The sequence below is a fragment of the Melospiza georgiana genome, chromosome 5, assembly GCF_028018845.1.
Source record: "Melospiza georgiana isolate bMelGeo1 chromosome 5, bMelGeo1.pri, whole genome shotgun sequence".
In the NCBI taxonomy this organism is placed as follows: domain Eukaryota; kingdom Metazoa; phylum Chordata; class Aves; order Passeriformes; family Passerellidae; genus Melospiza; species Melospiza georgiana.
The window spans coordinates 4,767,607-4,789,581 of NC_080434.1; the positions used below are offsets into that span (position 1 = coordinate 4,767,607).

The 21,975-nt window shown below is 36.8% G+C and overlaps 1 protein-coding gene across 19 annotated transcripts in view; it reads right to left on the reverse strand.

Annotated features, from left to right (window-relative positions):
- TENM3 (teneurin transmembrane protein 3) overlaps nucleotides 1-21,975 on the reverse strand; it is a 1,287,001-nt gene that overhangs the window by 330,113 nt on the left and 934,913 nt on the right. For 14 of the 19 annotated variants that reach the window (XM_058025024.1, XM_058025021.1, XM_058025022.1 and 11 more), the window contains one exon: nucleotides 19,734-19,982. The exons of the other annotated variants lie outside the window; for them this stretch is intronic. The gene's annotated coding sequence lies outside the window, so the exon portion shown is untranslated. The remainder of the gene's footprint in view (nucleotides 1-19,733; nucleotides 19,983-21,975) is intronic. 19 annotated transcript variants of the gene reach the window in all.

The window sequence follows — 21,975 nt, forward strand, 5'->3', positions numbered from 1 at the left end:
TGTCAGGCTGCTTTCCTACCAATTAACAGAGCAGCTGCTGCACCTGCAAATGGGAATCAGATAAGCTGCTGATCACAAAAGCAGCTGCAGGCTCTCCTTAGCCACACAATCCACCGAATCATACAATCCTTAAGGTTGGAAAAAGCCTCTAAGATCATTGAGTCCAAAGTCAAGTCCGCAGTAAAAATGTGTCCCCAAGTGCCACATCTGCATTTTTTATTTAAATACCTCCAGAGATGGTGACTCAGCCACTTCCCTGAGCAGCTTCTTCCAGTTCTTGACAACCCTTTTGGTAAAGTATTTGTCCTAACAACCAATCTAAACGCTTCCTACTCCCAGCACAGCTTAAAACTTGAGGCTGTTGATTCTCATCTTCAACAAATACTTCACCCCTAGAAGCCAGCCTGCCCTTTCAGGACAAAACACTTCCCCAAAGGCCACAGCAGAGTAAGATGACCAGCATACAGAAGATATATCTAAAAATTCATACCACAAGTGCAACAAATTACTGCAGCTATTTAGCTTTCATAAACAATAAACAACATGATAAAAGCAAAAAAACACCCCATTATATAAAGCTCAATATAAACTATATTCAACTGATCATTAGGCACAGTAACTCCTATTTAGAGCAAAACTTTAAACTAAGAAATTGAAATAACTCTCTTATTATTCCAGGGTTTTGTCTCAAGGCAATGACAACCAATAACATCACTGTGCTCTGTAAAATTGCTGGTGATTTTCCATGTTGGAAAGGAAGCCAAAACTTTGGGTTTCTTACACTTCTGCTGGTGAAGGGTGAAAAAAACCCGAGCAGAAGAGCAAAAAAGACAGTTCATTCAAGGCAATTAATTCAAATTAATTCATACCATTAGGTTTACCTGTCCAGCTCAGACTCCTGTTCTCTTGGCTGCTGTGATGAACACAGACAACCAGTGCTTAGGAACAAGGATTTTTTTTGCTGGAATTGGTTACCAGCAGTAATCTTCAAGGCACACCATATTGAAAAGGAAGGCAAACAAAAATGGAGAGCTAAGAATTTATCTTCAGCTGTAAACAAGAAATACCAACTGCTATAATGACCGCCATGTACAATACATTTATTGTGTCATATGCTTCACAACAGTACCAATGCAAATTATACTAAGAAAAAAAATCAATTAAATATTTCTAAATTATTGTTAAAACACAGCCAGAGCATACAACAGAAACACTCGTGTAAGATACTATCAATTTCGATACATTTTAAAATTTTTTGTATTTAAATTATTGCCTGATTCCGAGAAACATCTAGGAAACATACACAGCTGTCTGTAACAAATCAAACCAATTAAATCATCTCAGTTTAAGGTTAATTTTTAAGTATAGAAGTAACATGAAAAAATGAAAACACGATGAATGATGGAAAATACCTACATGAAAGATTTGCATTGTTACTTGCTCTAAAGTTTGTAAGCTCTGTGAATGCATTATCAACATAAAGTCTTAAAAATATATTTCTATTGGTTATTTATGAGATTCCCATTGTCTCCTCCTAATATGTTCACACTATGAATTGTGTGCTAAAAACCAGAAGAATTTTCACAAATTAACTGCGTGCCTCTTTCTACTAAGATCATTAAACATTACTGGTAGCAGTAAGAAACACTGTTCATTAATTTTTATTGGAGGGTGGAGGAGGGAAGAAGAGGGTACTAGGGTCCAGACTCAGAGGAAAACAAGCATTAAATAAAAAATTAAACCAAATGCATTTTTTGGAGGGTGCACACAGCCATATGCCACTAAACCTGCTAACACTTACATATATACTTAATCTTACTACTTTGAAGGGTCTAATGTCTGGAACAAAATTACACATACATTTTTCAAGGTCAGACACATGTGTGAGTCAGCCTATCACTATGAAAAATTTGTTTTTCTTGTGGAATGATTTACATTCCAGTATCCAGTTTTAAGTAAGCTTTGACACCACCTTAGAGTGATTAGTCAGAATCTCAGAATCTGTGATGAGTAATAAAAAAACCCACTGTTTGTAACATACTGGATGGAAACTACAACTACCACAGCTGTTTCTTTCATAATTGTCTCCTATAATAATTTACAATCCACATGCAATTATGCATCCTTTAAAAAAAAATCTTTAACAGGATTGTAGGAAAATCTTCAATCCCCCTAATATTTTTATATCTAACTCCTCAGGTTTATAAGGTGCTTCCCAAGAGTTTTCCAATCATACTTCTTCACGACAACAAAGCAAACCTAGTAGACACCACAGAACTTATGGCAACTTTTTTATTTTTAAAAGTTCTATTACAAACTGCATAAAGAACACATAATAGCTAGTTTATTTGGTGTAAAAAGTACTTGTCAGGGAAGCTCCACTGGTGCATGATGCTTTGAAAACCATGTTTCAAACAGAGACAACTATCAGAAATCACACCCTTCACTAAAAGAAGCAACATGTATAACTGGAAGCACTCTCTTGAGAAATGTGAACTATTTAAATATATAAGAATTTACCTTTATGTGCCAAAAGAAGCCTTCCTCTTCCAGTCTTGGAATCTTTACCAATTTATATACCATCTTCACTGATTTTTCTCCCAGCAGGAGCCAGCAGCAGCAGCTGGAGGAAGCAGAGTTTGCCTCCCTTCCTCCATAGCAAGGTCAAGGTTTGCTGCAAGCCAGAAGCCCCAAAGCCAAGCTCAGAAAAGGGGCTGCCAGCACTCTCTGTTCCTACAGCTCTCCCCACTCCATCTGCTCTCCAGGTTTCACTACTAATTACTGAATTGAACTCAGGTAAAGAGCACAAAGATTTCAGGCATACAGAACAGACACAGAACACAATGGATTTGTTAAGAGCGTGGTTTTTGTTCAAGGGTTGCCTAGCTCAATATCCCTCACTACTTGTTATATAAATCTTGCTCAGTTTACAAAAATGCATGCCTTCTCATAAGTGATCTCCAAACTTTCCCTTTCCCTTCCTGGCAAATGATCTGAATGATCCCATTTGGATCATATTTTGATCGTAGTCTGAGAAGATTAACACCATGGGTATAGCTACCATGTCTCATCTTGGGAGTAGAAAAGGTGACTTTCAAAGTTTTCTATCAGCTTCTTGAAAATAAAGTTGAAGACCAGACCTATCACCTGGCCCTGAGTATTCTGGGTAACTGAAAAAAATTAAAACTTCATTCCTTCATTCAGAATGTTTTGATCAGCAAAACAACAAATATTTTACAATTATTATATTAGAAGATCTTCTAAGATAATATTATTACCTTAGGAAAATCTACTTCTTTCTTACACACAGCAAGATTACTTAAAAAAAAATCATCAACAGTAACAATAACATAACTGAAAGGAGGCACAGACTTTTTTTTCATGCCTAATTATCTTCTAACCCTTCCAAACTGAAAACTATTTGAGAATATCAGGAAGTCATAAGACTGTAAATACAATAAAGCACAACCATTCCCCATCTAATGGGAAAATCAGAATTCATCCCATGGAAGGATTTTTTTTTCCCCGTTGACCCAAAAATTTGATAATATTTGAGAATAATGTTCTGGAGACTTCTGTCAGACAGCTGCCTTAGAGACAAGATGTTCAGATCTTAGACTCCAAAGTAGCTCTGTAGCTCCTTGAATTACAATGATCAAATTCAGATTTTTAAAAAGTAGCAGTAGTTGCCAAGAAATGATAAAAGTACCATTTGTTGACCCACACACACACAAGAAATACATCTAACACTCCACTGATGCAGTGGAGAATATTCAAACTTCTGATTTTACACAATTGTACAGTTCTCTCTCTTCCAGATCTTTCAAATTTCTGGAATGCTTTTTTACAGAAGTAAAATGAATATGATAAAGGAGACATTTGATAAAGTTTTTTCAAAGGTAGGCTCCAAACATCTAAGTTGCTGTGGTGTAATGGGAGAAATATTCTCTGAGAGAAAGTAACAGACAGATGATAGCCAAATAGGGTACAAATAAATGTTTTCTCTATGGACAAATGTCCCACAGAATTGTGCTAAAAAACATCAACCTGAGACTGAAGATGTAACTATTCACTGTCTCTTATAACCAAAGAGATAGCAATTTTTTTTCATTCCTCTTCACATTTGAGTACAGAAGGAAGCAGAAGAGTAAACTAGCTGAATGCTTGGCCTAACCAGTACCTTTGTTTTTATGCTTTTACAGCAGCACAATCTACAGCATTTCTTAATTCTAACTGCAAAGGCCACTGCCAAATGTGGTACCCTTGTTCCCTTCTACCCTTTTCCCACACATTTGCAGTGCTTTATGTGGCAGCTGTACATCAGGATGAGAGAGAAAATCAGCCAACTGATTTTGCTGGGTTTGTCTTTCATGAGTCCACAGAAGCAGTATATGAGGAGGGGGAAAACCCTGGTTTCACACCTTCACTTAGAATGAGGTTCTGTGCTGTGAAAAATTCCAAGATATGCAAGCAGCAAGCAGGTGGTTGGGAAAAAACAGTTGAAAAATGGAAAACTTCACAACTTTGACCTTCGGGTAAGGAGATTATGTTTTTTACAAGCTCCTCAACTCACACAGGTTCACAGTGGGTCACAGAGCTGAAAAATTTGCCCATTCTGAATACCAGAGCTGGTGTGGGGAGTGAGGGAAATGGCACAGCTCAGGGAAAGGTCTCTTTTGGTGGTGGACAAGTTATATGGTTTGGTTCCTGACACACCAGCATGTATAAAAGAAAGAACATGGTTAGATACTCATCTAAAATTATTCATAATAGTCGCAAACCACTAGCTTTCCTGCATAAAGTCAGGAAAATTAATGAAGACTAGAATATAACTGAAGAAAATTTAAAAACCTACAGGTAAATGTAGATTATTCACCTGCAGAAAGTATTTTGTTTAGCCTGAAATGCATATTTATCTAACATGCAATGTTGCTGGTTTACAGCTGTGCACTGCTCATTATTTGAGACATACAGAATAAAAATAGGTATCCACTGAAAAAAATATTTCCATCTCCACACTTCCAAAGTAAAATCTACGGCTTGCAACTTCTTCATAATAGATGACTCTTCAAATCTAATTTTTTGCTTCAAATATTATATATTTATCAAATCTTATGTTCATAAATAGTGTTCTAAAGAAATCACTTCCATATTAAACATTTTTATTTACAGCAACTTCTGTAAAGCAGAGAATTTTACATGGAATGTATTGATTTTGAGATAATAATAAATGGAAGCTGTGTTATCTGCGTAGATTTTCCTCAGAAATAGGATCAAGTGATAAAGTAGTGTTGTGATTTGTAAAGGTCACATACTGGCAGATCAAATCAATCTTAATTTTGAGAATGGGGTAAGATTAAAAACAAAATTAAATTTCTAAATGCTGGATTCTTATCAATACCTAGCTTGAAAGAGCAAATCATACCTGTAGCTCTAATTAAGATATTTTGATGAATTCACTGGATTAATTCCTACTCCTAAAATAGAAAATTGTGTTGTGAAAAGTCTGTTTGCAGCAAGGTTATCTTTTTACTCAGGTATTTTCTCTCTCCACATCTACCCCAGCTCCAGTATTTTTTCCAGGATTGTACTATTTTTACTAGTAATAGAAAAACTGCACACATGAAAAGAAAATAAAAGGAAAAATTAGACAATTGCAGAAATCTATTTGCATTTGGATTTAATCTATTTAACAATATTCTGCAAAGTGCATCTTGAACTCAGAAATTAAAAACCAAATCTTTAGGCTTAAAGGAAAGATTCAGTACAAGATAAACAAAGGACAGAGGTCTGCTCTACCTCATTTGAACCTCCTAAATATGTTTCAAGGTGAAATGCCATTGAAATGGACAAACAAAAGATTATGGTTGAAGAGAAATACATGTATTCAGTCCCTTTGAAATTAGTAATTCTTAGATTTGGGAGGCCAAGTAGAATTTTAGCAGCATGAAAAGTGTCAGTTCTAATTTCTTCATTTCATGAATATTCAGAAGAACACACATCTGAAGCAACACTTACTCAGAGTTGTCTATTTTGTACGAACAATCTAGCAAAACACTTGCTTTACCACAGCCTTTAGGCAAAGGATGCCTAGACAGACTAGGTGAGAAACACTGCATATTTATTTTTTAAATTTCTCCAAGCTTAATGATTGCTTTAATAAAAGTATTTTGCTGTTGTTTGTTAATAAATAGAAATATTACATACTAGAAATACTTCTATATTTATATTCCGTATGATGATTGCTGAGGAGCCTGTGTGAGTCTCCTGCATTAAGACTTTACATGACATTTTAAAAGAAAAATAAAGACTGCTTATGGATGTCTAATAGCATAACTATGAAATACAAATACCATCCAAGATTCTTTCTTTTTATTAAAAGTTTTATGCCTTCCAGGAATATTTTTTTTTTTTTTTGTAAATCTAGTAATCAATATCAACACAAAGTGTTTGTTAGTCATTGATCCTGGTCACAAGAAGGCAGCAAAGAACATTTCAGATTACTGACATCCTTTTGTCCAGACGGGAGGAAGTTTATTCCTCTGGCTTTCTTGCAGATCCCAGATGCCCAGGTGTGGATGCCAGCCACAGCAGCCACCACCAGCACGTCACAGTCATTTAGCACCTTTAACTTTTGGATGTGAAAACCACCGAGGTGTCTTTAGCCAGGAGGCTCCGAGTCACACCTGCCAAAGGCAGAGCACTGTTCTGAGCACAGCTGCTGAAGATCCTGCAGCGACCCTGTCTGTGACAGCATCTTCCAGCAGATGGGAACACAGACAGCACACACAGCTGCTGGCTGTAGGAGCAGCTCTCCTACGTGCAGCACAAAGTGAAGGACAACAGCAGCTTCTGCAGAGCTGAGACGATGCTCACCCTATTGATGACAAAGTGATGGCAAGGAGCAAAGCTTGGTGTCTGCAACCCTGCCACCTGCAATACGGCACTCACAAACCAGGAGGAGGGGAGATGTGCTCCCCAGGACAGAGCAGACACTGGGGAGGAGCAATGCAAGCAGCCAGGGGAGCTGAGCATCCACCAGTCCAAACCCCACAGGGAGAGGGGGCTACCTGGATGTGTGCGATGGGGCACCTCGACTGCCAGAACAACTGTCTTAGGGGGACAGCAAGAAGCAAGAATAAGGTGAGAAAAAAACTCAAACAAGCCAGAAATTCAGCAAAGGGGAAGAAAAAACCCTAACTCAAAAACAAAACAAGGCTGTCACTGAGCAAGAGATACTATTTCCAGGAAGGAATAAGGGAGGTTCAGCTAACCACTGTCTGCTCCTTCTAGGCCAGAATTCACATGTAGAATATCCCATTCTAGACCAATAGTGAAAACAGAATAAAATTAATTGCTTTTTCCCCTTTACACCAAAATGTAAAGTCAACATAAATCAATTTTCCAGATTACAATACAAACGAACTTAATCTTAGTCATATATTAAAACTAAAATGTTATTTCAAAGTAAGTAAGTATGCAGGTAAGGTTAATGAAAATAATAACTGTATGCCTATGCTGACAGAGATATCACAATTTCATACTGTTATTATGACAGAAATTTTTGACCCCTAACTATTCCAAGACAGGTCTTAAGGATAATTTATCACTCTTGCCTTTATATTTAAATAATAAAGAAATTACTGTCAGAGCCTTGCAGGGTCTGTGTTAAGGATGCTTGAACTACTTTTCTGTTTAAAAGGAGAACATTTATTTTGAAAATTAGAAGACTAATCCCAACAATACCTTTTCTTCATAACTACCTGCCTGCGCTGTGGCTACTAAGGAGATACTAAATTACATCTGGAAAAAACTCATCCAGATCTCTGCATACGCATAAAATATTACTGTATACAAAGACAAAACATTAAAGTGGAAAACTGTTTCAACAAAAAACAAAATTTTCAACTTTCAAACAAAGTAGGAGACTTTAATGTCTCCCAAAGGCTTCTGGATAAAATTTGTCATTTGTACTTGAAAATTTGCTAACACTTTTTAAAGGTTTAGACAGAACTAACTTCAAAACATAATAGCTTTCAGAGCTACTCTCTGGTCAGCCAGTGACATCTAAGTGAATTTGTCATGACACGTAAACACCATTTTGGAAGGAACTGGTTTTCCTTAGTTCACATTTGAAGCTAAAACATTTTGACTGAAACCAACACAAGCCTCCAAATAGGCTCTGACCTTTGCATAACTGATCACCCCTTCCCAAGTTCTGCAGCTGTAGCTAGCAACAACACGCTAATGAACCATTGGCCTGTATTCAACAATCTCCAAAATGCCTCAGCCCTCGACACTTTAAAAAAAGCCCCACACTTTCTTTGGCTGGAATCTGATGGTAGGAACATTCTATCAGCTCTACAGATGTGACAGCTGGTTCAGTGTCAATATAGGTAAGACTCAAGTCCAGAGCTAGAGCTGTTGCTGCTCTCGGGGTACAGCACCACAGCTCGGAGTCGCTCCCTCGTCTCATGGCCCTTGCCCATGGTGCAAACTGGCAGCTCCCACCCTGCTGCAAGGTCCAAACACTAAAGGACTGCAGGAGATGTCATATATGAATCACAAAAAATGTACTCTCACTTTAAAATCTAACAAATGAGAACCACAAACAACTTGAAACTTCATTTGAAAATAATTCACCTAAATAAGATAGAGAAGCTACAAGAAAACAGCCTTAAAATATTTTAAAGCAATATGTATGACACAAGAGCTCCAATTAAAATTCATTTGACTCATGTAACTCATTCACTGACTCATGTTGTGCTAAAATGAAAACACTGAAAGTAAAATATACAAGACAGCATATTCAGATTATGAGTAAGAGAGAATGGTTTCATATTGATCCCCAAAATTAATTGGAAGGCAGCCAAGTTATAGAACAGTCAGAAAAAGAATGAATGCTTCTTTCATACACTGCAAATACAGAGACAAAGAAGGGATGGAGAGAAATGAAACTGTCAAGACAGGAAGTTCAGACCACAGGGTACTAAAAAAATGCCAACGTTATATATAGTAAATGACATTTCCAGGTAGAGGAAAAGTATCAGTTGAGAAGTTCAGGATCAAACACATACCAAGGTTATTCATGGAAAGTCTAAATAGCAACTATACAAGAAGAACAGTTGATTTGTCCCCAGGAGAAACACATTCATGCGAAGTATTTAGAGGGAAAGTCAGAACCAGCAGGCAAAGAGAACAGAGAAGAGTCATTAAAGGTGTCAAGGAATATGTACAGCTGAAAATCACAAGCACAGAATTGTCACTCAGCAGCATAATTTAGATCCTGTGTATAAGTAAGAGCAAATGGCCAAAAAGTGACCCTTGTGAGAAGGACTCGAGAGAGCAAGGGTCTTGTCACATAAGAAATGAACAAATACACACTTTTTATTTTTTTAAGAGATGTGTAGAAAAATGTCAACAATAAAAGGATAGGGCCGGCAATTGGATGAGAGACTTGTAGAAATACAGTGGTTATATAAGGAGGAGAAAATGAAAGAAATAATACCTGCACAGAGACTGCACATTGTTTCTCAGAGCAGTCATCATTATCCTGAGTTAGGTCAATCTCAAATGTAATTTCTTAACAACTGTTATGGAAAAGACTATGAGTAAAGTCTAACACTGACTTCTCTTTTTACTACGAAACAATTAATGATAAAAATGTTTCTTAGCTGGAGGAATTTTATATTGGGCCTTCTAGAGACATGACATCTAAAACTTTTATTAACTGAGCAATCTAAGCCAACTCTTAGAAAGCAGAGCAGCAGGCACAAAGCTCACTCCAGATACTGGGTACATTTACCCATTTATTTCAATTACCTAACTAGATAAAAATTGTAAGGCAAGAATATCACTTGTCAGCTACATATCAGCTACAAATGGTGCTGCACATTTCAGGAACAAACCAGAAAAGTCTCTAAGCATCTGACTAACTAGCAACTCAGTCTGTGCCTAGGGTTCTGCTCAGAGCCTGAACAGTGTCTAGATCATCTCTTTCAGCTTCTCTGAAACTAAAGATTTGATAAAATATGCATAATATCTGAAGCAACTAAGTTGTCATCACAGGAAACACATAACAGTTATTTATTTTACACAATACAATGACATAAAAGTAAAAACCAGTTTATGAGAAAATGGAATGACTACCAACTTGCTCAAACCTACTTAAAACAGTAAGAAAATAGTACTTGTTTTGTTAAGAAAGAAGCCTTAACTAACAGCACATTTTGGTAAAAACAATTTTGGGGGTTTTGTTTTGGTTTTTTTACTACGCAGATATTGGTTGACTATTAGGAGTTGCTTTTTACTGCCTGGAAAACAGACACATGTGACATCCCTTTATGGCCTATGTTTGTTTGGTATGTCCTACACACAGGTTAGAGGTGAAAATGGGAGAGCTCTCTCCAGTCTTGCAGTTCTCACATGAATTAAGCAGAGGCCATCTAAAGAAGCACGCCAGTAAAGCTGGAAACTCCTGCATATTTTTGCCAAAACTTTGCCTTCCAAAAAAACCCACATCAAAACAGAATACTAGAAGCTGCCTTTTATTACTGAGATCAGGAGAACTGAAACAATTAAAAAAAAAACAAAAAAAACAAAAAAACAAAACTAAGTAGATTAAAAAATAAATGATTTAAAGGTTTTAAATCACAATGATGCATCATATGCACAGAGCACATCAATACATAACATCCTAATATTACTACATTTAAGTGTTCTATAAGGATATGTGTATGATACACTGTGACTTAAAACATTTTAATTCCTTTGAAGAAGTTCTATAGCTTTAAAACCTGCTGCAATTTTGCATGGCTGCTGCCTCTTACATTCCTCAACATGAAGTGACAGATTCTGCAGAATACTCACTTAACTAAGAGCCTTGGCAGAATATGCAGGCTCTGATTTTATTGTAGGATTGCAACTCTATATACACATTACCCAAGCTTCTGCTTAGAATAATGGCATCAAATACTACAGTAATCTCAAGCAAAGTTTTTGTTCAATTGATTTTTCTCACCGTCTGAACTCCTCTGCTTAAAAATCTTGATGCTTTGAAGCATCTAAAAATTGTTAATGTTCAGTACACAAGACATCTCTGCTGTATTGCCAGACCAAGACTCAGTGGACAAATCAGAAATACAAATATGTTACAGAACATAGATATTTGTATTTTGTAGGATGAATTTTTATCCCTGCCTCGACTGGTAATGGCAAATACGTGCTAAGTACTTATGCAAAAACCTAACATAAATAAATGTTCAAAAATATACACTTTATATGTACCTACATATTATGTGTGTAGTTGCTAAGACATAACACTCTAAGAATAATCTCCCAGTACTATATTAAAAAACCAAGATGAATGAATGAATATTGCTTATTTTCAAGTTTTAAACAGTGCAGGTTTCCAAGCCAAACATGAAAGCTGGGAATGTAACATATTGCTCTGAAAACACTGAATAAACCAGCAAAACAGGGAAAGTTTGTTAAAAACACAGATTGCATCATATGCCACAAGTAGGAAAGTAGCTTTGCCAGTGTTTGAAAACCAGCAGCACAACAACAAATAAAACCCAAGTTTTTTTAAATCAAATATTATTTCCAGTCATCAGATATTGAAAAACAAAATAATAACTCATCTTTCATTCTTAAACTACAATGGAGAAAGAAATTTAGTAAGTACAGGGATCAGTTTATGCATCACACAATAAATCAGCAAATCTTCTCTATCTGTTATAAGTGCATAATGTTAGCAACTGTTTCATATTCAAATTGAAAAGGTTACTGTAAAACAGAATAAAGAATGCATCTTACATCTTTTCACTGATTTTATTTACAGTGTTTCTGGCTGAAAAAAATGCCTGCATAACATATAGAGCTTTGCTATTAATATACCACAATTCTCCAGTTTCCTTCCAGAAAAAGTAATGCTTATCTCAAAAAAACTCCCAATCTCTCTATTTTGTACCAGAATCTCAATAGGTTCCACAGTCAAAGACATCAAAGACTCTTTTCTTCAATGAGAAAGGCTTGAGTAAAAAACTGGAACAGCAGAGATATCCCTCTCCCAATCTTTTAATCTCTGCCAGCGATTTTCCTGAAGCCATGCTACTAATTAAATGTACTGTCCAGATGGGCATTCCCTATTTTCTGGGCAGCTTAGCACCACAATGGCCTGGTGCTAAAGCCCTTCCTGCTTCCTCCACAGCAGCTTCTGTGGTTGCACTGTGCCATCCGTGCTGCAGGACCCAAAGAGCACAGGAACATTCTCAGCCCAGCTCTCCTTAGCGTGGTGGCTTCACTCCACTCCCACAGCACACAGATACAGAGCGGCCGTGTCAACCAAGAGCTGCTCATGTCAGACTACAAACATGGACTCAACTGCTGACAGAGAAATCAGATTTATGGGAGACCAAAGAGACTGAAGCCCATTATCACCCACCCATGCAATAATGTCCATCCACATGGGAAGGACAACTCAACAGTCATCTGAAATATGTCATCTTTCCCTTTCCATTGCTCCCTGCAGAAGAAAAGCAAGTTATTCTTCAGTCCTGAAAGCTTTAATCAAGGAATTTCACAGATATTTTTATTTTTAGTTGGTTTACTGTTTGTTTTTGATCAAAAACTTTCCATCAAAACAAAGTGGTAACTTGATGGCAAGATAATTCTGTTTGAATATCACAACACTACTTTAGCTGGTAGTCAGCCTTCAAAAATTCCAGTTATTCAAAGAGAGAAAACTAGCTTGAGAAGTAAATACATTAGTAAGAAACTATCAATCACAGAGAAATAAAACAGGCTTAGAGGAGGACGGTATTTTCAGGGGAGGTAAGCAATCCACAGAAAGAAATCCACTTTAATAACTACATTTGCCAGAATGCATGGAGCTAATTATGGTTCCAATATACATAATGCATTCAGAAACCTCAAGTAACAGACATTACTACCTGGCATTTCCAGCACAGTTGTTGAAGTATACTGATTGTAAGCATAAATGTTCATATTACAAAACAGGCAGATGGTCTGCTTCACCAGAAACATTACAGTTTGACATTTGTTATCAATTGTACTGATTTAATACTAATGAGAGTAAATGGAGACAGATTTGCAAAAATCTGTCTCTTGGGAAGATATATGAGTACCTTTAAAATCTTTTACTTCATATTTATCATGCTACGGTACCAAGAGGAATAATGATGTATTTTAATAGACAGCACCACTCTGATATTTGCACAGAGTATTCAGGCCAGGAACCAAAACCTACCTGAGAATAAATTTCTTCAGGAAAAGAAGCAGAGGTGCTGCTTCACTAACTCAGCCACAGCAGCAAACAAATCACCATTAAACCCACTTTTTATGATAATATAAAACACCATTATATCCACAACTGAGGCTTTTGTTCACAAGTGCAGCAATTTGAAGATATCACAGCAAGGGTAAGCAGTGCTTATTCTCCAAATGCTGAAGTGCTCTGCCCTTCCTCCCTGTGTCCTGCTGACTGCATGCTCACTGTGGGCTGGGGAGAGAAGAGGAGCCACCAGGTTACCCCAGGACCACGAGGTACCACGAGCCCCGAGCAGCCAGGAGCCCAAGCTGGGTTAGGCAGCAGAGCCTGCCCCATCACAGCCACTGTGTAAATCGGAAACCCAAACTGACAAACATTATACAAGAGGCATAAATTATCAGTGCTTTCTCAAGCCTAACACTTCTCCTTACACTCGTTCTTCATGCAAGTGCTTCAGGCCTTAAGAAAAATTAGGGCTGGCTATGTTTCTCATAACAAAGCAGCAGTGGAAGTGTTCCTTGTAAGTCAGTGTCTGGTCATCAGCATGTTCTCATCCTCTCAGACTTTTGCTGTTATGAAATGCCACTAGCATTCCTTGTCTAGCAAGATACAGCAAGGCAGGGACACAGAGCCTCTACAACAAACCAATACCACAGAAGCTCCTTTTATTATTTCCTTCAGACACTTTTATATTTCCTGTTCCACTTCTTCTGCAACACTGTAGTGTGATCAAACACACAGTGATTCGTTACTTTCTCATTAATAACAGCATCAATTCCACAGAGATTTCCAAGTTTCTCCAAACGACTTTCAGTAACAGCACAATTTAAGACTGAGGTGTAATGACACAGCATTATGTTACAATTCAATTGCTTCACTTCCATTTATGTCAGACACTAGGATTTGAGAACTGATTTGGACAGACTAATAGTGAACACCTGGATTTCTTCTTTTATAGCCAGAATTATCAGTATGATTATTCACTCACTCACTATTTCATTGAAAGCCAATGCCTGTTTATAATCCCAGATTAGAATACTAGAGGTTTTATTATGAAGCAAATTTTTTTTTTAATTATCCATGTACTATAACAAATAAATATATTTAATATAAAGGTGCTAAAAATAAGCCTTTTAACTTAACCTTCCTATAAACTATTGATAAAAAATAGATTTAAGTATATTTTTCATTGCTTGGAAAAAGTGATTTCAGCTAGATTACAAGACCCTGAGGGTCAGGCATTAACTATTACATTTTCCGAATTTTGTAATTTTTATAGCAAAGACACGGTCATTGCCAGTAACTTCTAAAGTAAGATTAAAAGCAAGATTCTATTCCTTGCACAGATTGCTGTATTAGCATACTGCAAAAAATATGTGCTGTACTTCTAGCAGACATAAAAATGCCTCTGGTATGAAGTCAAGAAAATTGAAAGTAAAGTCAGCTGTACATGCTGTAACACACTTTCTCTGAAGCTTCTACACTGGAACACAACACAAATTAACTGTCATGTTTAAGCAATTATCTTCTATCAAAACGATCAAAAAACTAATTTACACAAGAGATACAGTAGATGCATTTCCAATTTTCCCTCTAGCTTCCCCAAGACAGTGCAAGCGATCTAAACAAATACAGTCAATCATTTGTGAGAGTGTGTATGCAGGGAAAGAGTGCTTTTTAAAATTATTATTTATTCTTAAATAAAGGGAAGAAGTGTGATCTTCCCTGTAAGGGATAGACTGGAAATAGAGAAGATATGTCAGTGAATGTTTTATGTACAGGGATGTTATACAGATCAATATCCTACTTTTAACTATAAGAATTTTTTCTCACAGAAAACTGATAGTACAAATGGATAGTAGTCAATTTTCCAAACAAGCTTTTTACAGGGTAAAGAGGGAACTAAATGGAGAGAAAAAATTTTATATTCAGCATCATGAAACAGATTTTTCTTCTTGTGACCTTGAGCAAGATGTCTGCTCCTATCTGACAAACAATAGTATCTAGAATATGAGCCATATCACGCCTGGGTTCCTAATCAAAACATGCAAACAAATCAGTGTCATTTGGCAAGGGGAGAGGGGACTGGTGTCCACAGATGACACAAACAGAGGGGAAACAAAAATAATTTTTTCCTTCATTCTTTCTAGTCACTCTTGGAGATCTACAACAGTAGAATCTTCTAATCGCTTTTATTAAGTGCAGGGCTGAGTGTTATTTGTACAATTTTCGTACTTTAAAGTGATTTACTGGAATAATTTAATTTACCTACACTGCTACAAATATACTTTATTTTCTGCATGCAATATGCCAATTCCATTAAAATCTACCACAAATAGCCTAATTTTGAAAAATGACTACAAAAACAATGTTTGAAAGAACAAAGTTTTTTTGTTACTGAAAATATGTCTCCTGGAGATATGAACTACTTCTTCTCTCATTGTTTTTTGTTTTCCCTCAACCCTTCATAAATACCATCTCAAAGTCTTGTGTTAGCATTGCTATTGAACCTAGTGTTTTTTGACTAAGCAACAATATGTGAGTAGTTTCTATTCCAAACTTCATAACACTAAGCTATTTGTAAATTATTTCTTCTAAATTGAATCAGGTGCTTAAACACTGCCATATGCCAGGCAGTAAATATTTTTTTTAATTGCTAAAGAGATACAACAGGTTTTTGCTTTTTTAAAATCACAACAGAATAAACCCCACCAATTCCACGACCTCCCCAAAACTGTTGTGGCTTATGAAGCAGTGATTTACAAATCTGAAGAGCAATCATCCTAAATCAGCTAGAGGAGACTGATACAGTGATGTATGAAAACAAAGATGGAGTAGTGCACCATTTAAAATACCTTCAGTTTTGGTTTTGGTTAGAAGGTAAAGCATGCTCCTTGGCATAGAGGCAGTAATAAAATAGGTTGTCTTCTCTAAAAATCAAAGCAAAATCAGAAATTAGGAAAAAAGTAACAAATTTTACTTGTATCACTCAGTAAAGTGTTAAGAGGTGAAAATAACTACTATGAAACATGCAGAGGCAAAATCTATTGCTAAATCATGAATGGCAGTTTGTATCAGAAAAGCTGAATCTTTTTGTTCTGAGACACTCTTGAACCACCTTCCTTGGGCACAGACACGGTAGCAGCACACAAATCAGCAGATGCAGGTACTCGAACCAACACTTGCAAATCTGGGAGTAAGCCTGCACAGTAGCTTAAGCTTTGAGCAGACAACAACACTTTGCTCCTCTCTAAGAGCTTCCCTTGGCTCTTAAGGCTTTTTGAAGACCACCTCCTGGTGGCTCTGGAAAATCACCAGGTAAAAGTTCATAGCCTTCTTAGAAGCCTTCACACTTCAGAAACTAAATATGTAGCACATCAGTTATGACAGTCTGTGGTTAACTTTCACTACATTCCCCAAATACAGAGGTTCAGTTTTGAAATTTGATCAATATTTACATCATCTTACAAATCAGATTAATTGGTAAAAAAGCTGCAACATATTCTTTGAGACAGTTCTGAGGAACAAGTTATTTGTTACCCAATGTGAATGAATCTCCTGTTTGCAAATATTGATGATGGTTAATGGAAATATCACATTGTTAGAAGAGTCTGCAGACTACATGCATAAGTAAGAATCAATGTTGCAAGTAAAAGTCTGAGCAAAGACAACTGAAGTAAACTGTACATTCTATCTATTGTTTAATTAGGACCCATCCCTTACTTTATAATCTATAATCCTAACAAAACTCTGGGATCTGCACAATAACAGGACTTGCATGTCAATCACTGTCATCTTCTAAACCAGAAAGGTGGATGTGTATTTCCACAACAGGATTAAGATTAGTTTTCATGAAACTTTACACAAGGGCAGCAACCCTATCCTCTGCTACTCCTAGCCAGGTCTGTGCCCAGCTCCTTGTCCCATCCCAAAGTCTGGGGTCTCCCTGTTACCAAGGCTCACCTAAGTTAAATATTTACATTCATAAAGTAAATTTTAAGGTGGGTCCATTCCCTTGCCTGCATCTGCATTCATCCCCTCTAACACTCAGGCAGGCAGGTGTAGGGACTCTGACAGCGTTCATGAAACCGCGATCCTCACCCCATAACCTGGCTTCATCTGAACCCAGCAAGCACTACACAGTGAATCCAGACCTGGAAACTCTTTCTGCTGCAGTTTCTTTAGCCACTTTTCAGTTCACTTCAGTTTCTACAGTCACTTTTTGCTGAAGCACTCATCTTCTCCCAGCAAGAGCACAACACAAATGTACAAGGACAGACAAGCATTGCTCTTTCTTGTCTACTCCTGCTCTTCTCCTGTCCTGGTGATCTCAAGCATTTACCAGTGAGATTCTGTACATAAGTCAGGTGTCCATACAAAAATCAATTTGGAGCCTTGGTAGCTAGATTTCTACTGTTTATTTCTCATTCTCTTTGCAACCAGAGTTAGGCATCACTACCAAAGGCTTTCATCTTTACTGATACAAGCTGGAAAATGTCACATTATCATACCGGTCTAAAACTTGGACTTTGTGGAGAATGCAAAATAAAAATTCAGTCAAGGGCAGGGAAGCTGAACAAGGCAGTAATTGTTGACATATATATACATACATATTTGCCACAAAAATCTGAATGCAGTGGGGAAAAGCAGAAGATGAAGGAAATAAAAAATGGATCAATTACTGCCCAGGAAAAAAGTGTACCTTGGGAATAGGGCCTATGACAAACAAGCTCACTAAACCAGCAATTATCTGAATATATTTTTTTCCCCCCACATCACACAAGATAAGACAATATTGTGGGCTTCCTCCTGCTGAAAGGCCACTAGCAGTTTGGAATAATGAAAACTCTTTGAGAGACAGTAGTTGTAAGGCAGAATTACAGAGGCTTGATGGATCTATCCATGATTGATATAAAATTGAACATATAGAGTGTATTTTCAGGTCTTATCATGTGTGTAAATTCATAAAAGAAATTCAAGGGACGGTTTTAAACAGATTCAATAGCTCTGTTACAAATAGGCATATATGTTATGAAGTGTCCTCTGGCTGAAAGGCAAAAGTATTGCTATTTGAAAATAGTATCTCAAGTTATGTTTTATCCTGTCCAGTCACAGTAATTCTTGCAATGATTTCCCTTCTTCTTTTACCAAGGGGAAAAAATCCATGGTCTTATTGGATTCTTTAAGCAGATATGACATTCTGGCTCCATCTAAGTGCTTTAGCTTGATTTTTCCAGAAAAAAATGCTATTATGAGATGACTAATCACAAAGTCGTAAAATTTGAACCATGCTGTCCAAGTTCTATCAAATTTTGCAAGATACTAGATGTCTCAGATATGAATTTCACAGAAGACAGAAACCTAACAGAAACAATAGGAGCCAACAGTGATTCTTGAAGAAAGACAACCACAGCTTTGCCCCTCTTCCCTTGAAGAAAAGTCACTCTACTACTAATCAAAATTCATGTTCTATTTGTTGAAACCACAAGCATGACATCCCTAACACACAAAAAAAACATTGAAAGAAACTAAAATGAAGGGTACATTTGAGGAGCATGGCAGGGAGCCAGAGCACCTAACAGTGGGGACTAAAATACATAGGCAATGAACCTAGAAAGAAAGTCAGGTTTTAGGTCTACTGCTCATGAAACAACTGCACAGCTGTGGAGTATTCCCAAGTTATCGCACCTAAGAAAGAAAACCAAACAAACAACACTTGAAGAGGAGATACATCTAAAACACACACATAGATAATATGAGTAAGTCAATACCAATTAAAAAGAAGGGATGAAAACCACTGCAATTATTATTGTGACTGGATAGTTTTAACTTTCTTGGTAGCATGCAATATAGCAATGTAGATTTGTGCTGAGGTGCCTAAACAAAAGACAGAGCATATCTCTCTACATCAAAATGTCCAAGTAATATGATAAACATTGAAATAGAACAGTGGAGAAAACCTCCCACCATTTATTCTTTATACAAATAGACACTATTTGTATATGAAGACTGTAAGCACACATGCATCCCTTTAAAACCCTGGCTTTCAAAGTAGATTTCATTTTTATCCCCTTCCTCTAAGAAGAAAATATCATTGAGAGAAGTCAAATAAAATAAAGAGAATAACTGATGCCCCCCAAAATCCAGAGCAGATACAAATCATTGTTGACTCATATTGTAAATTGCCTGTCCACTACAAGCTTTTAGAGTAATGCAACAAGGAAAAAATGTTTTTCAATCACTGCCATCCATCAACTTGGTAAACAAGTAAAATGTATACTCTGCCATCTGCTAGCTATTAGTCTATGTAATCGCAAAATATCATGTAATGTAATCATAAAAAACCACTATTATTACCTACTCTTTCAATTCATAAGCAAATATTTCTATCTGTCAAATGATTTTATGCTAGCATGAGGCTTGAACCTTCTGTGCTGCTTACCATCAATCTAGTCATCAATCTAAGATAAGTCTGTCTCTTGTTCAGTCCTCCTGCATTTGGGAAATGCTCAGCATGGCACTGCTGTGTTTGATGCCAGAAGAAATCACATGAAGAGAAGGGTCAGTCAATGATCCAGCTGTCAAAGGCCTGAACAGTTTAACAGCAATGGCTATGGGAGTAGTCTTGCTCTTGGTCAGACTGGCTTAGATGGTCAGAGAAGTCTCGTTCTTGGTCAGACTGGCTTAGATGCTGCCAAGAAAGAACAGAATTCTCAGTTTTCAGATTATTTCTTTCTGCATCATATTCTAGTTACTCTTGATACTTATCTTTAAACATATTTCCATGAGAAAGAGCACTAGAAAAGTTACAGCTTTCTCAAATTACCTCTTTTAAAGGTAGAAATAGCTTTTCTAAAATGCTTAAGTCAGAGTAATAGTGCTTTGTTCCCCCACAGATTTCCAACCAAAACTATCCATTAGAAAGCAAACACATTAGTAAGAAACTCTGCAGTGAGACTAAAAAATCATATTGAAAGTTTTTCCAGTGATATGTACTACTAAAATATGTTTAAACAATGGAACTTGATCTTGTTCCTAGAAATTTCTCAATAAACTGAGAAGTCTTCACATAAAGAGACATTCACTATTTTTACCAGCTCACAGAACTTGCCAGAGTTATTACACCATCAGACCAATAGCAACAAGAGGTTCAGTTGGCTAGAGCTAAGACACTCATTCCCTATTAACTACTTTTAATTTATGGCAGAAAACCAAATATTTTATGGCCCTACTTGAGCATATTCTTTTTCCCACCAGTTAAATGTCAGAAGCAAAGGTAATAGTGTAAGTGACACAGAAGCCACTACTTCAGCTGTACATGACTCCCATTTGTTCCTGAAGGTGATCCTCTGGCAGCTTGAGGGCTGGAATCTGCTCCTGCAGTGACAGAACCAAGTGGAACAGCACACCAGGGGAATAACTGGGGCACTGCTGACCTACCAGGCGTCACAGTAAATTAAAATGGCAACTTTTTAAAGATAGATCCACTGGGCTAAGATTGACTTTGAAACTCTGCATGGATAAGTCTCTCAAGCTACAGAAATATCTTTTCTTTCTTCAGATCAGCTATTTCAGAGCTAATTTCCATATAACCTGTCAGAAACCTTGATTTTCTTTCATGCCTCGGTCAGTAAAATTCTGTCATATTCCACAAACACTACCAGAACACCTTAAAGATACAGTCCAGGATCCCAAATCAATTAACAGTGCAATAACACAGCTGCAGGGACAGGAGAGAGATGATGCTTTTTAAAACACAAGTATGAAGTCTGCAGCACTGGAAAGAGCAACCTTCTTTGCATCACCACAAACATGACATCCCTAACACACACAAAAACCATCGAAAGAGACTGAAATGAATGCTACATTTGAGGAAATGTAGGAACACCTGCACAACCAGGTTCTTCTCTGAGGCAGTAGCCACTCAATCTGGCACATGGTGCTGCCAATCCAGTTTTGGAGCCCTTCAAGTAACAGAGGTCATGCAAATTACTGAAACAAGGAGCAGACTCAACCAGATCGCTCAAACACATCTGTCTCCTGAATCTAAACTTTTCCAAACATCCTTTTTCAGGTGTTTGCTCAATATTTCTGCAGTTTGTATGGCAGCCTGTCCTGCAATGGAGAGGAATTAAGAGTCCAAAACCCACATTTAAAAACTACATTATCCATGCGGCAAGGTTACCATTAAAAATTATGGAATAAAACGTGTATAATGGCAAGTGAGATTTTCCATTTAAAGGTAAATATTAATAAAGAATGTTTCTCAGTATATGTATTTATGTAAGTTTCATGTATTTTGATGCAATCTTCATTACATGTTTGCTAGAGTCCATGACTCATACCACAGGAAAACAGTAGCAAGATTGTATCTGCCAGCATGACTCTCTCATTTTCCCACTTCCTAAACTTTGTGTGTCTATTGTATTTGATTTTGATATCTAAATGTATTCTATATAAGATTTATGAAATTTTAAAATTAATGCTGTCATAAAATGTATACATAAACAACAGAAAATAAGATAGTGATTTTAAGGTGGTTTTCAGTCTAGTAGAGGTTTCATTTCTTAGAGGTATCCTCTAAGTCTATTCAACTTGACCATTATTGCCAACCTTTACATCAGTGACTGAAAATTCAAAGGAAGTCTCCAAAAGCAAAGGCATTTTCTTTTTTTTTTTCCTGG